The 15,073-nt window shown below is 39.9% G+C and overlaps 1 protein-coding gene across 1 annotated transcript in view; it reads left to right on the top strand.

Annotated features, from left to right (window-relative positions):
• The first annotated feature begins 3,478 nt into the window (after positions 1-3,478).
• Positions 3,479-15,073, top strand: part of CPQ (carboxypeptidase Q) — a 146,614-nt gene continuing 135,019 nt past the window's right edge. The window contains exon 1 of the mRNA XM_058833233.1: positions 3,479-3,550. The gene's annotated coding sequence lies outside the window, so the exon portion shown is untranslated. The remainder of the gene's footprint in view (positions 3,551-15,073) is intronic.

The following is a 15,073-nucleotide window of genomic DNA, read 5'->3' on the forward strand; positions in this document are numbered from 1 at the left end:
GATGATCGGTTCTGATGATCTGATCTTGATACCTGAAATAAACAAGTCTCTGACACAGCAGCAGAAAAGCAAACAGGCCTGTGTAGAATTTTGAGGTGTTTGCTATTTTTCTTTCACAACGTCCCTGCTTTTTTTCCCCATTTTATGCATTACTAGGATATATTTATTTGCTGCTAGGCTGCATAAATGGAGACATATAAGTCAGGATCAAGCTTAAATACTTCCTTCTACAAAGAACTGAAGAAAAATTATTCTTTGAAACTTACATGTAATTCTTTTCAGCTCTTTTAACTGAAAAAAAAAAAAAGAAAATAAAAAAAAAGAACTAGAAGCTGAAGTTTGCATTAATTAGCAATCCATTTTTACCTGCCTACAGTGTAGCACTGAGAAACAGAGAAAAACTTTAAATGAAGAAAACATCTTGTAGTGGTACTAAAATCCACTGTGGACCTACAGGAGACTTTGGGGAGACTGAGTCAAAAAATAAAAAATGCTATGCTAAAGTAAATAAATGGCAAAATTAAAATTGAGAGCATACTCCTAAACAAGGGTAACTGGTATATTGGTAATTCTTCAGTCTGGTACAATGTGCTCCCACTTCAAACACCTTTTGTATTTGGACCTGTGCTGGCAGCTTTTCAAAGGAATCTCATACTTTCTTCCCTCCCCCTCCCTACTTTGCATAATAATTAGTATGTGAATATGCTTGTGATTTCTTCTTATTATTTTAATACAGTCACATTTCAGAGATTTCAATAAAGTTTGGAGGACAACCAAAGCAGGTCTTGCTCCAAAAGCCATGCAGTCTCAATGGAGTGGAAAGCCAAAGCACAGCAGAGTAGCATCATGTCACTCCCCCTTCTTTGCAGGGAGAAACGTTGTGCCAAGCAATTGTCCCTCAGAAGAGATTCAGGAGCCACTCAGGCAGTGTTTTGTGCCTAACAGCACACCCCAGAAGTTGCTTCATATGCTGTATAATAGGAGGTGAAAAAATCCCACAGTAAGTAGTGTCAAATGTCCTCATTTTAGGTTGAATTCCCCTTCCCAGGAGTAGGTACCAGCTTAACTTGAAGTGCCAAGTTACAATCAGATAATTCTGATTATTTTTGACATTCATATATATCCAATCCCTTTCTTTAATAGTAAGTTCTTGACTCTTACATTGTTTCTAGGAGTATAATCACAGCAGTCCTTTAAGGATGCATCCATACAGAGACACTCGAGCATATGACAGTCTTTATGAGTTCAAGAGTATGCAAGATGGATGACAAAGATGATTTCTGGGTGGTGGAGCTGGGATTTTGCCCAGCATAGTAGCCTATAAAGTTTGTGAAACTGATCACAAGACTCCTTAGCTCCAGACTCTCCCGGCTTTACAATTACAGTCCTGAGTGGGGAAAACCAAGCAATCCAAAAGTCCCGAGGTTGTAAACAAATCTGTGTATTTAGTGAATAATGCAAAATAGAGAAAATAGCATAAAAGATGGGCATAAGGGAAATACCTTTCCCGAGGCTAAATGGGTATTGATGCGTTTTAAACCTGTAAACAGATTTGTGCATGTTGCTGGCTGAAGAGGGGTGGAGCTCTAGGTTTTGTTGTTCTGCCTCTTGCTTTTTTCACTCCTCTGGCAAGGACAGCAGGAGACTAAAGCAGTGAGTTCTCTACCTTCTGACCTGGGATTAATGACAGCTACACCAAGATATCTCCATCCTTCTGACTATTTGATGAAGGAGAAAAAAAAGATGGCCTGACTCTCCTTTCAACTTCTTGGTATAGAAGGATTAACAAAGGAAGCTAATTAAGGAAAAAATAATGGAAAACCAGTTGGGTGAAGTGATTTAATTGTAAAGGGAGCAGATGAAAAGAAATCACTCTCATGAATTAACCAATATCCTAAATTTATATACTGCAAGTAGAGTTTTACATGAGCTTGTTCATGAAGACATGTCCTATGTTCTCTCTTGCTGAAAGTGAAAAGGAAGGCTGTACATTGGTAGTTAAGTTCAAGGTGTTGTAGGTGTAACAGCCAAACTTAAAGGATTGAGTATTTTCTAACATAACTTTCAGTGAAATACTTACCACATTAATCTCTTTCAAGAGATACAGTTCTAGATAGATGCTTACAGCTTATAGGGTACTATATGTAAAGAACATACAGCATGTGCAGCAAAGGAGCCAGGCAGGAAAATCTCTGACAGCCTTTTCCTTGTTTAAGGAAGGAAAAGGCTTCCTCTGTTGGAGCAGTTGTTTTGTTGCCCTCAATGGAACAGAACTCTTAAGGACTGTGGCAGTTTGAGAAATATATTGTTTCATCCCACCAGCATGCTCTCTGATCTGTATTGCAGAGGACACAGTCCCAGCTGCAAAAACATACTGTTCAGATGCTGTACTGAAAAATACAAGTGAAAAAATACAAATGAGTCACCTCAAATATAGAGGTGGAGGAGTCAGGTTGGCAGGAACAGCCATTATCTTATAATAATGTGTTTCAAACCCCTCCTCAAGGTACACACCCATGAAGCTCATTAGTGTAACAGTCATTTCACTGAGGCAGAAAGTTCATGAATATTGGAATACGGTGTTGAATATTAGAGGGAAATTCTTCAATGTCTTCCTGCTACAGCAGCTTTTTGGAAATGCACCAAGAGCTTTGATCCTAAAAACCCTTACCTCTAAGCACCTGGGTAGTCCCATTGACTTAAACAGAAAGAAATGAGAGCTTTAATTCAAGTGTTTGCAGATTAGGACTCATGTTTGTATTTTAAGATCTTATCTACAGAATAAATTGCACTCATTTACCTAAGTGTTTTTATAAACACACCTTTATTTAAATGAGTGCAATGTTACTTCTGCAGGCAGCCACCATCTGAGGAGTAGTGGCCCCGTCTCAGTTCCCAGAAGTGTAAAGGCAGGAAAGGTTCTTAGACAGCTGGAAAACGTCAATGAACTACACAAGCAAGAACTGCCATGCTCTGAAATACTCAGAAGGATGCTGCTGCTGTGCAGCCAGCAGCAAAGAAAGGCTCCTCGTGCTTCATCCATTTTCCGTGTGTCCTTGCACCACTATCACACGTTCCCTATAAAAGTGCAGTCATAAAATCATCACAGCATCATAGAATGGTTTGGGTTGGAAGAAACCTTAAAAACTGTCTCGTTCAATCTCCTGCCATAGGCAGGGACTTCCAGTAGATCACGCTGACCAGAGCTCCATCCCAGCTGGCGTTGAATATCTCCGGGAATGGGCCATCCCAACTTCTTTGGGAGGCAGCTCCATCCAGTCCCTCACAGCTCCTCGCACGAAGGTCTCAGTCCCCTGGAAAACTCGGTAAGGCGGGCGATGTTTTCCAGGTGCCCAGGGTTGGGCGGCAGGGGTCGAGCGGGGTCCGCCTGGCCTCGGGCCGGGCTATGAGGCGCCAGGGCCGGGGGCAGCGGCGGGTCCCGGACGGCGGCCCGGCCCCTCCCACCCCCGCGGCCGCTCCTCCTTCCCCCGCTGCAGCCGCCCGGGGGTCAGGGCCGTGCCGGCGCCGCTGCCCGATCTGCACGGGGAAGGTTCGTGTTTGCTGTGCCCGCCGCCTCATCCTCCTCCCTTTCCTCCTCCTGCTCCCCCTCCTCCGCACAGGGCGTCCCCCCGGGCTGCCGGCGCTCCTCCGCCGGGCTGTAGCGCTCTTTCGGGAGGCTTCGGCTGCGGAGGAGGGGCACAGGCCGCCATTCCCGCATGGGCTCAGCTGCGGCTCCTTGTCTTGCTTTAGAGCCGTGCAGCGTGTGCTGCCTTCCCCACCCCTCACCCCTCCCGCAGTGGGGCCGCTGGGGCGCAGCCACGGTGCTGCCGGCCCGGCCCCGCTCGGTGGGCTGGAGCCCCGGCCTGGCAGCGGGGGTCGGCACCGCCTCGCTGTATCCGCTGTTCGCCCTTTGCTGGAGGGGAGACTGACATGATGGTCATGGTCGTACTTCAGGAGCATGGACGGTGCATCGCGTCATACAGCGGAGAAGGACCTGGAGGTGCTTGTCGACAGCTGGGTGAACATGAGCCAGCAGTGAGCCCAGGTGGCCAAGAAGGCCAGAGACATCCTGGCCTGGCTCAGCAATAGTGTGGCCAGCAGGAACAGGACAGGGATTGTCCCCCTGTACTGGCACTGCTGAGGCCACACCTCGAGTGCTGTGTCCAGTTCTGGGCCCCTCAGAACAAGAAGGACATTGAGGGGCTGGAGCGTGTCCAGAGGAGGGAAATGGAGCTGGTGAGGGGTCTGGAGCACAAACCCTGTGAGGAGCAGCTGAGGGAGCTGGGGGTGCTTAGCCTTGAGAAAAGGAGGCTCAGGGAGACCTTACCATTCTCTGCAACTGCCTGAAAGAAGGCTGTAGCCAGGTGGGGGTCGGTCTCTTTTCCCACGTAACAAGTGACAGGACGAGTAAACTGTGTCAGGGGAGTTTTAAGTTGGACATTTGGAGGAATTTCACGGAAAGAGTGATTAGACATTGGAATGGACTGCCCAGGAAGTAGTGGAGTCACCGTCCCCAGAGGTGTTTAAGGAAAGACTGGACTTGGCACTTTGTGCCAGGGTGTAGTTGATGTGGTGGTGTTAGGTCAGACATTGGACTCAAAGATCTCAGAGGCCTTTTCCAGTCTCATTGATTTTGTGATTCTGTGAAACAAAATCCTTGCTTACCATCTTGTTTCTCTTAACTTAAAAACAAATATGGACTCGAAGTTGGCAGTCACACAGTGCTTGGGGCATACATGGTCAATGTTAGACAAGGCACGATGCTCTACCATGATCCTGAAGTGAGCAAAGTTGACAGCAGTCACTGACCAAAAGCTAAAAAATATATAAAAGTTATGAAAATAATATATAAAAATATTAGAAAAGCATATAAAGAAACATGAAAAAGATATAAGTTCTGTGGGCTGAATCAGATTTGTCTAAGGAAGCATTAGATGCAAAGGAACCTTTTGAATGTAGTGGTTATATCTGCCAAGTTGTAAGTGTACTCAAAACTACAAAAGGAGAAATTCAAGATACCAGCACAATAATTATGTTTGCATATTAATTACTTGTTTTTTCCTCCAAACTGCAATATTTTGAGGACCTGACTTTCCCAAGTGCTGCATGAGTACCAAAAGTGTCTGCTCAGACAGTGCCATACACAAAGGCACCTAAAATCCTAACGTCGTCTTAAGTGAGCCCTAATTTTTAAAATTTTGTCTGTCTGTTGGTTTTTCTCTATTCAAAATTAGATTTACTGTTTCTGGAAACAGTTCTCTAGAACTGTTGTTGGAATGTTGTAATCTATTGATTAAAGGGGAGTATGTGAGTGTTTCTTCTTACAAAGCAATACTTGGGATGGCTGTAGAGCAGACTCCCTGTGTGGAAACGGAATAACTGCTTATATCTTCATCTATCTGTAATGTATCTGTCTATTTTAGCTTGTGACAATTCATAAGATTTAAGTCAGGGTGACGAAAGCTGGCCTTGATTTTGTTCTGGTTAATTTTCTGCAGGGATGAAAGCTTTTATTAGGTGTCTTTCTCATGCTTACCTGTCAGTTCTTAAAATCACCTTCCAGTCTTGTCTGCTGCTCCTTCTGTTGGATTATTAATTTTAATAAAATCTCAAATGTTTATTTCCACAAAGAAACCCCACAAAGTCTGCCATGTGCATAAGAGTTCTTATGTCCCTTGTTTCCTTGTAAATTTTGTCTAATTCCCTTAGACATATACTCCCTATCTTGAATAGCATCTATCTATTGTCCTTTGCAATGTTTTACTTTATCCAAACTTCTGTATTTCAGATGAAGGCTGTATGGATAAACTTGGATCAAAGCCTCCACAGCTTTAGAGATTGATACAAAGCCTTTGTATTACCTGATCTTTTTTCTTGGTGTTTAAAATACATATAATTCTTTTGAACAGTGTAACAATAAGATACTGAATCAGGTAAGAACAGATTGCAAATCTGGGCTGGGGAAGAACAACCTGTCATTGACCCCTGTTGGGAGACATCTGTTAGCAAAAGCTCAAATAAATTTGTATTTGTTTTATAACACAATTTTGCAAATGCCTGTGTGTCTTTAGTGCTGACTTAAGAAAGGACGTAACTTATAATATCTTACTGTTGATATAATTGCAGAAACTCATAATGCACATGGGATTCTTTTATCTATTCCTGATATATTGTATAAAACTTTCTTGTTTTAAGATTGAAAACTTTGCCTTGTCATTTCTTCCTTTCTTTCCAATTGTGGGAGGATGAAGGGTGGCAGTACATCTAAGAGGTAGCAGCTGCAGGGGTGAAATATTTTGCCTAAAGAAGTACTTTGTGGGTAGAAATGTACAGAATGATTACAATCTTGAAGCTCTACAGTTCTTTCTGTTCTGTCTCGACAGGAAATATTATCTGTCAAAAACTGCATTGCAGTAATCTTCCACTTTTTTGTAACCAAATGTCTGAAATAATCTCAAAGTACTGAAGTAAATGCAAGTTCTTTCTTCAGTTGACCCCAAGTCACTTACATTTTCACTGTGATGGCAGTAGTGAAGTTTTAGCTCAGATTTGTAATCTCTTAAATGCCAATTACTTGATTAAGTCAGTATTTTTTGCCAGAATCTTTGAAGAATGCTCTTTTTTGTTTCAGTTTTACAGTACAAGAAAAAACTGTATATGAGCTTGAGAAAAATGTTAACCTTATTAGCCTGTAATTTTAAAAAATGATGAGTTTGGTACCTTGATCTTAGAAGAGACTTGATTTCTGACTTAGAATGGACCAATGGTGGGAGGTTTGCTTTTAATTTATTTATTTATCTATCTGCCTACTTACTTTTTTATTTAATGGAGAATATTCATACACCAGGCTCATTTGGATTCTTTCTTTTTTTCTGTATGGGTATTAATAATAGTAATATTTTAGCAGATTCTTTAGGAATAATTAACATAGGTTTCTTCTGTGAATTTCCTCCACAGTGGATGAGAAAAAAAACCTAGAAATCCCTTTGGTAATGTTGCTGCCAAGAGAGACTTGATTGAAGTATCTAATCAATAGACATGTAGGTTAAAATACATCTCTAAGAATTTATGTATTTTGGCAAAGTGTTTTATTGTACTACACACTGTATACTACATATATCAGAGGTATGGCAAGAGACCTGTGATCTTACAACCTGACTTTAAGAGAATACTAATGCTGTTTTAAAAAGAAAAATATATCAGTCACATTTATCTCAATTCTCTAAGATGAATTTTAAATCAATGATCATTATGTTATTGTAAGAGGACGTTAATCTCAGGTCACCTATCATAGATACTCCTTACATCATAGGAGTTATAAACAACTAAGATTATTTTAAACTTGCCAGAGTGACCATCTTGCATTCAGTATAACAGTGATAGTTTCTACAGGCTCAGGATTTGCCCAAACCTGACTTGTGGCCCCACAGATTCAGCATCTTGTCCAATTGAGAACTGTTGTCACTCTTTTAAAGCCTGATTTAGTACTGATATGAGAAATCTGTTCTGGGTTTAAATCTATTGTTGTCTATGTATTTGGGCTTTCTTTCTTTTTCTCAAGTTGCTGGTTAAGGTGACTGATCTTTTACTTAAATGTACTGATAGTACATTTCCTTCTTGAAAACACTGTAAGAAAGGGAATGAGACTTCTGTCTCCCCTGGATTTTTCTAGCTTTCTTCTGCTTCATGTACATTGATACAGTGTGCCTTTAAGTTTTTGTTAGGGTTTTTTTTTTTTTTTTCCCAGAGGAGCCTCTTGACCGTAAATTTACCTAAGGCAAGTGAGTACAAAGGAATTGTGTGTTTCAAGTAGCCCCACAAAAAGGGGTTTATATAATATTATGCATGTGCCGATAGTAATTTGAGAAAGACATGTTCTTTTTTGAGGTCCTAAAATATGGTCTGAGCCAATAGGCTTCATTTGGAAAGCATCCACTATTTTATCTGTAACATTTGCAGACCAGATTAAATTTGATTTATCTTAAATGGTTTCCCCTTCTACTCTGCACACATTTTGAGATTAGTGTTTCTGATTCTGTTGTTTTTTATTGTTCTGAATCACAAGGTTGATCTTCTAGTTCACAGAATTCACAGAATGACTGGGTTGGAAGAAACCTTCAAGATCATCAAGTCCAACCCATGCCCTTACACCTCAACTAGAGACCATGGCACCGAGTGCCACATCCAGTCTTTTTTTAAACACATCCAGGGATGGTGACTCCACCACCTCGCTGGGAAGTGAAAAACTTTTTCCTAATATCCACCCTATATTTCCCTTGGCACAGCTCAAGCCTCTGTCCTGTCATTCTGTTGGTTGCTGCCTGGTGAAAGAGACCAACCCCCACCTGACTACACCCACCTTTCAGGGAGTTGCAGAGGGGGATAAGGTCACTTCTGAGTCTCATTTCCTCCCTGCTTTTCTCCAGTTCTCTCTCTGGTCCTGTTCTCCTGTACAAAACACAAGTCCTCTTTTGTGGAAGGCTATGAAAACTTCTTGGAGTTTTAGTTTAATGAAAATCTTTATTGCTTTGGAAGCAGAAAGAATTGTAAGCTACTAATTTCTTTGAGATTGATCATATGATCAGTCTTTAAGAGTGATTTTATATACTGCAGTGGGCTATTAATATTTTCTCCTGTGACAACTAGGTAAAGCAGATAAGTGAATTACTAATCTCAGGTAATCTGTTCAGTGCTGCTGAAAAATACACAGAGCAGACAATTTCTGCCTCAGGAATGCACTGTGAGATACTCAAGAAGAAAAACAAAGTCAGCTTGGTTTAATTACTTGTTCAGTTTGGTTGTCTTGAAATAGCCATTGAGTTAGGAATCTCTAGAGGGTTTTCAGTTGAAAAAAATCTCAGGAATAGGCTTATAAAATTCTGTGCAGGCTCTGAGTTACTGCCCTTGCCTATTTTACCTGCAGCTGCTGCAGGGTTTTCCACCCCAGCCACCCAAGTGGCCTTTGGTCAGCCATTGTCACCCAGGTGTCAGTGGAAGAGCAGAGCTGTCTGTTCCTCAGAGTGCAGGGACTACTGCAGTCCAATCTTCCTTTGAGTTGTGCATCTTCATTTTCTCTTTGGCACTAATCTCCTGGTACTAATGCTTATTATTAATTTCTGCAAACAAAGCAAAATTGCTTTTTATAGATTGGTTCTCAGCTGCTGATCAGATGGACAAGGTTCTGGTACAAGCGAATGTCAATTTGAAGGGCAGAATGACCATAGCTGAGATCTAGATGTACATAAACCACAACTGATCATAATCTGTGTCCCACTCAGTTCAGGCTGGTAAAAAGCACATATACTGATTTTAATATACATTACTCACAGGGTCTGTGCTTTGTGTTTCATTTTGGACTTAAGTCTTACAGATGAAAAGAAACCTTGCAGAAAGAGGGGTAATGAGCAGGAATGTCTCTGTGGCTGCCCTTCAGAGGGTAACTGAATGAGGGCAGATGTGCTTGTCTCCAGCAGCCAATGACACCCAAGTCAGCAGATATATTTTGTGTTTTAATGCTCTCTGGTGTACTCTACAGTTGTTAAAAGACCTGGCATTGCCAAATGCAATGTATCCAATACAGATGGATTGTACTGGGCTCTTTGGTAGTTGTACAGGTTTGGACTATTCAAGCAAATCTGGCAATGAAGAGGCTTATAAGAAATATGGAGAGAGACATTTTAACAGGGCGTCTTGTGATAGTACAAGGAATAATGGTTTTAAACTAAAATGGAGTTTGACTAGAAATAAAGGAGAAGTTTTTTTTGTATGGAGCATGGTGAAACTCTAGAACAGGTTGTCCAGAGAGGTGGTAGATGCCCCATTCCTGGAGACAGTCAAGGTCGGTTGGGTTGGGCTCTGAGCAGCCTAATCTAGTTGAAGCTCACCCTGCTTGTTGCAGGGGGGTTGGACTGAGTGACATTGAACATGTCTTCCAACCCAAACCTATGGTTTGGTGGTCTATGATTCTGCAGTGATATTCCTGAAAATCCAGAACAAGAGCAGTTGAGGAGCTGAAGACAGGAATGGGAGCATAGGAAAGTTCCTTTGAAGAATCTTATATAAAAATAACTGTTGGGTTCTTATCAGTATGTGAACTTTAAATAAGAAAAACAGATGCATACTGGATAAATAAAAATTAGAGTAGGCACCTGTCTAATGCTACCTCCCAAAATGATCAAAATGAAACATGCCATCTTACATTGCCTGTCCCTACAGACAAGTGGCATAGGAAGGATGAAAGTCAACTATTTTCCCTGGAAAAAATTTTCAGCTGTGGTGCAGTAACAGCTGGGCTGTTTGCTGCAAGCATCACTGCAACTGTGGGTAACTGCCTGTGTAAACTCAGCTGCTCTTCTGAAAGCAAAATGTAACTGCTGTAAAAAAACCCTTAATATAGGAATTAAATAGGATACTAAACTTGAGAAATGTAGGCTTCTTGCTTACCTTGCCTGCTCTCCAGGTGTTTATATCTAAGTTCTTTGTGCTCAACAAGTAGGACTTGTTGGTAAACATGGATTAAGGGATGTAGGGTTATTGTTACCATCAGATCTGTTTCAGGGAATAACTGGGAAGTTGTCATAGTGGAGCAGAACCAAAACATAAGTGTAGTCACATGTGGTGAAATCATCATCCTGAAAGGATCAGCACTTTATGAAGAAGTCAAAGATGCTTTTGAATGAAGGAGCATTAGTAACTTTATGTGAACTCTTTCATCAATTACCTCTGCTTGCAAGCTGATGTATGTGATAAAATTGAAACCAAGTGTAAGTGATCCCTCAATACCAGTTCCATTTTAACTTGGAATTGCTTTTAATTAATCAAGAGACTGACATTTGCAACATCTGGATTTACTGAAGGATGCAGAGGCTCCATTTTTAACTCACATTGGTAACACCAGAGTCCCAAATGTTTGACAGTCGCTTTACTCATGCTGTGGCTAAAGCCCTGTGAATTTTATGTAGTTATGACTGGGCAATTGTGTGGGTTTGAAAACTAACATTTATAGCTAAATCAAAGTAGGGTGTTCCAAGTGCTTTGTTTCTTCAAGCTTTTATCTCCTCAATGATTAGTCTTGTGACTAGGAACAGTTTAAGGCCACTTTCGAAAAGTTTGTGCTTGCAGAAGGTTATTTTGGAGGAAGAACCAAAGCCAGAGATGTCTTAATTCCCTGAGCTCTCTACTCATTTTGGTAGCACTGTATATAAATATCAATTTAAAATGTGTTAAAATAGTTTCTCTTTTTGTTGTGAACCAGGCATAACTTGTCCAGCAAAGCCAGGAGGAGTTTGTGGCTGTCAGCTGTAATAGCAGAAGGATAGGAGGAGTAATGGAGGTATGAAAGTGGAGCTGTGGGCTCTCTGGGCTCAGTTGGGCTGAAGTCCCTTGTGTGCTTCCTGAGCTTAGGTGCAGTCACTTACCTGAACCTGTGTGTTCTTGTCAGTGCTGATGAGTTGGTTTTCTGAAAGGCAGGTAAAAACTTCTTTGGAGTTTGGGAGATGGCACCTGTGTGTTCGCTTTGCCTTAGCAATCTGAACTGTGCAGAAGTATTTAAGATCTAAAAGGAAACTCCTGTCTGTTTTGTTTCCTCCCATACTTTCTTGGCATAATCTAATCTCTGAGTATTATTGCTCAGATGCAGTATAAGAATCATGTCAGTGCAAAGTCAGGGAGATATCTTAACATTTGCAGAGAGAGGGTTGATCACTTTCTGTCACTGTCCTCTCTATATAATTAGTGTTTACTCTATGGTATATTTTGGGGGGAGGGGGTTGTTTATGATTTTTGTTGGTGGGTTGTTTTTTTTTTGTGGTTGTTTTTTGTCTTTTTTCACTTTGATTGCCAGTTGCTGTTTTGTAACATGATCATTTGCTTCAGTGCAGCAAGCTTTTGATCATCTGCTCTTATAGTGTCAGAAGAAAGGGGATGAGTGATTATACTAATGTCTTTTATGTGGCAACTGAAGCACTTAGAGGTGTCACTTCTGGGTCCCTCCTCTTCCAGTTGTTGGTTCATTTTGTCTGTAGTTGTAAGGCATGTTTCTCTCAGCATGTCTGTGCAGTGAGTAGCACAGGGGACCCTGATGATAACAGGGATGTGTTGAATATTGCTTAAAAAAAACATTAATGCTGATATGTCTGTTGTCCTAGCTAACTTTTATCCTGCAATAGCAAAATGGTTTGATATTTTTTTTCTTTTAAATGGCATTAAAGTAATTAGAAGTTAAATACAGAATCAGAACTGCCTTATGCATAGTAAGTGTAGTGCTTCATAATCAAATGTGTGCTGCACTGGGGAGTAGCTTTGATGAAAAAGTGGTGCTGGAGCTTTCTTCCACATCAGAAAGAGGTCTGGTTTTGCTAATTTATTTCTCAAAATTGGACAAAACCCAGATTTCTCTCAAGCTCTTTAAGTAAAGTGTATTTATCTTGCTAGCAGTCTGTTACATTTAAGCATTTTTTTTTCCACATTTCAGTGCATTCTGCAGTTGGATGGTGGCCCCAATTGTACATTGCCACTGAACTGTAGCAACTTGTTTCTGATGTTGATATGTTGGAATGCAGTGTGATATTTGAGTATCAGTATTATGCTCTAGTGATTGTGATGAAATTATAAATTACATACTTCATAATGTAACTCATCAAAATAAATACTTTTCCCACTCTTAGTATAAGTAAAGAAATGTGTGCATCATAAAGATAATTTTTCTGTCAATTGTAATGAGAAATTCTTGATCCTGCTCTTTTTTGTATAGTTGCATTTACAAATTCATCCTTTGTTGCCTTGGAAAGGGAAGATTCAGTGGAAGTATCCTACAATAAGGAGGGGAAGGACTAAAGTAAAAGTTCTTAACAAATCTAGCAATATGATGACCAGACTTCTCAGCTTCACAAAACCACTTGATTGCTTTTTACTGTAGCAGTATGAAGAACTTACCTTTTCTTGTGACTGTAGAGAAAGACTGTATGAAAAAACTTGACAAGTGAAAAAGATACTCAAAAAAGTTACAGTTATTTTAATCAGGAAATTTTGTTTATTAATATTCTTAAATATCTTATATTCAGCATTGCTGAATGATTATTGACTTAATTTGGAATTATGGTGCTACTTATAGTTTGTGCACTGGGAATATTAAAGGTTTGAAGTAAAGTAGTAAAATGGTTGGATTCTTTTGAAAATGCTGGTATTGCCCTTTTTTTGTCTTTTTCTTGAAGGTGTTTAATGTTCATCACTTTTCTTTGGACCTGCTGACTAAAAATGAAAAAATTTTGTTCCATATGCAAAGCAAAAAATGCTTTGTAGATCTGTGGTTGTAGACACATATTATTCTTGTCATATATGAAAATGCTAAGAATTTAACTTCTAAGTTTCTAATTCTGAGGTATATAATATATATGTATTATATACATAATATATATGTAGCTGCAAATATCTGGTGCAATTTTTTTTTTTTAAATTCATTAGAAAAGTTGGTTTGTTGTACATTACATAATTAGTAACTAAGATTGCTTAATTTGGTGGTTCATTTTGTCAAATGTCCTGACCCCTAGTAGTGTAATGTGTAGTTGCCTTTAAAACTGAGATTTAATTGTTGGAAGGAGAAACTCAAAATATTTAGATTTCCTTCTGCTGGAACGCTGCTTGGAAGCACATCAAGAAGTACCTTCAAGTGCCAGGTGCATGGCAGTGGGATTCCTTTTGGCATTCACAGGAGTGACAGACCAACCTTTAACAGTAACAGTCCTGTACTGACTGTTGCTAACAAACTTGATTTGCTCCTGTTACAATGTCTGTCCATCAGTTTTAGCAGCTTTTGCTATCCAGGTGTGGATTGATCATTTGCTCACGGCTCATACCTTTTGTCATAGGCTTCCTCCTGGTAGGGAGATAGGTTTCATCATTTGGCTGTATGCAATCTGCTAGTCTTTCAATAAAAACTCAAAAGGAAAATACTTAACATCTGATTTCTGGGAACAGTTTCAATTAATGCTGGATGTGATCTTGTTGAACATGTTTTCAAAAAGAAACTTAGTTTAGAATTTTGGGTAAAAGAAGTTTAAGCACTGTTTAAGCATAAGTACAGAGGAGGTTGTGAGAGAAGATTTCTGTGGTTATGTTGCTTCCTTAAAAGGGAGCACTTTTCACCTGTAGGAAAGGCTGACACAAAAACATGCAGTTCTGAAGAGTTTGTGTCTCAGTAACTCATGAATTTTGTGAAACAATACAAGATACCTGTCTTGCTTTTTATTCTAGGGCAATAGTTGTGGACTTGAACGAAATCGAGCATAAAAATACCAGGTTGTGTAATTGTAGCCCTATTCTTGTATGTGTTGTATGTGTATGTGTTGATTTAATTGTTGAAAATCATTCCCTGCCCCTCCAGTTGTCTTTCAACACCATCAGCTGACTTTAGCTAGATATTTTGGCTTTTAATGTAATATGAACAACATTGTATTTTGATGTTGTTGTTTCCTAACTGCCTTCCATTGATTAAGTATTTCTACTCTCTTCAGTTCTGATCTAAAAAATCTCACTGAATTTCCTATCTTTTGCCTCTGAAAAGATAAAGTACTCCCTTTTGAGAACTGTATTTTCCATGCTTATTAAGAAGAGTAATATCAGCTGCTATATGGCTGAGGCCTTGTTCAGTGCTTATGGTTGGTGGTTTTTTTGTTATTTTTAACTTTTGTCTGGAACACACTGCTTCTTAGAGGAGTAGCTGGCTGATCATTTCTGTGGCTTTGCTGATACAGTATTCTGCACATGGATTGTGGTGTGATTCTTTAGGATTATTGCCATCCATTTTAGCAGCAGCTATGGAATAAGAATTTATCGAGGTAGCCTGTTTTTATTCTGAGGCTTGGAGGTGAGGGAAGAGGGAAGAATGACTCCTTTTGCTGCTTCCTTCGTATGTTAAGCTGCAGTACTTCCCCCATACTGACTATAAATAGGGTATGAACTTCTGCCAAATGAGGAGTTATGGCTACAGTGTCTTTTGGAATGTTTGGACTTTCTTAGTCTTAATCTGTAGTGTTCATAAAACTTTTCACTTCCTATTCTGTCTACATAAATCAGT

This window comes from Poecile atricapillus, chromosome 2 (assembly GCF_030490865.1).
Source record: "Poecile atricapillus isolate bPoeAtr1 chromosome 2, bPoeAtr1.hap1, whole genome shotgun sequence".
Taxonomy (NCBI): domain Eukaryota; kingdom Metazoa; phylum Chordata; class Aves; order Passeriformes; family Paridae; genus Poecile; species Poecile atricapillus.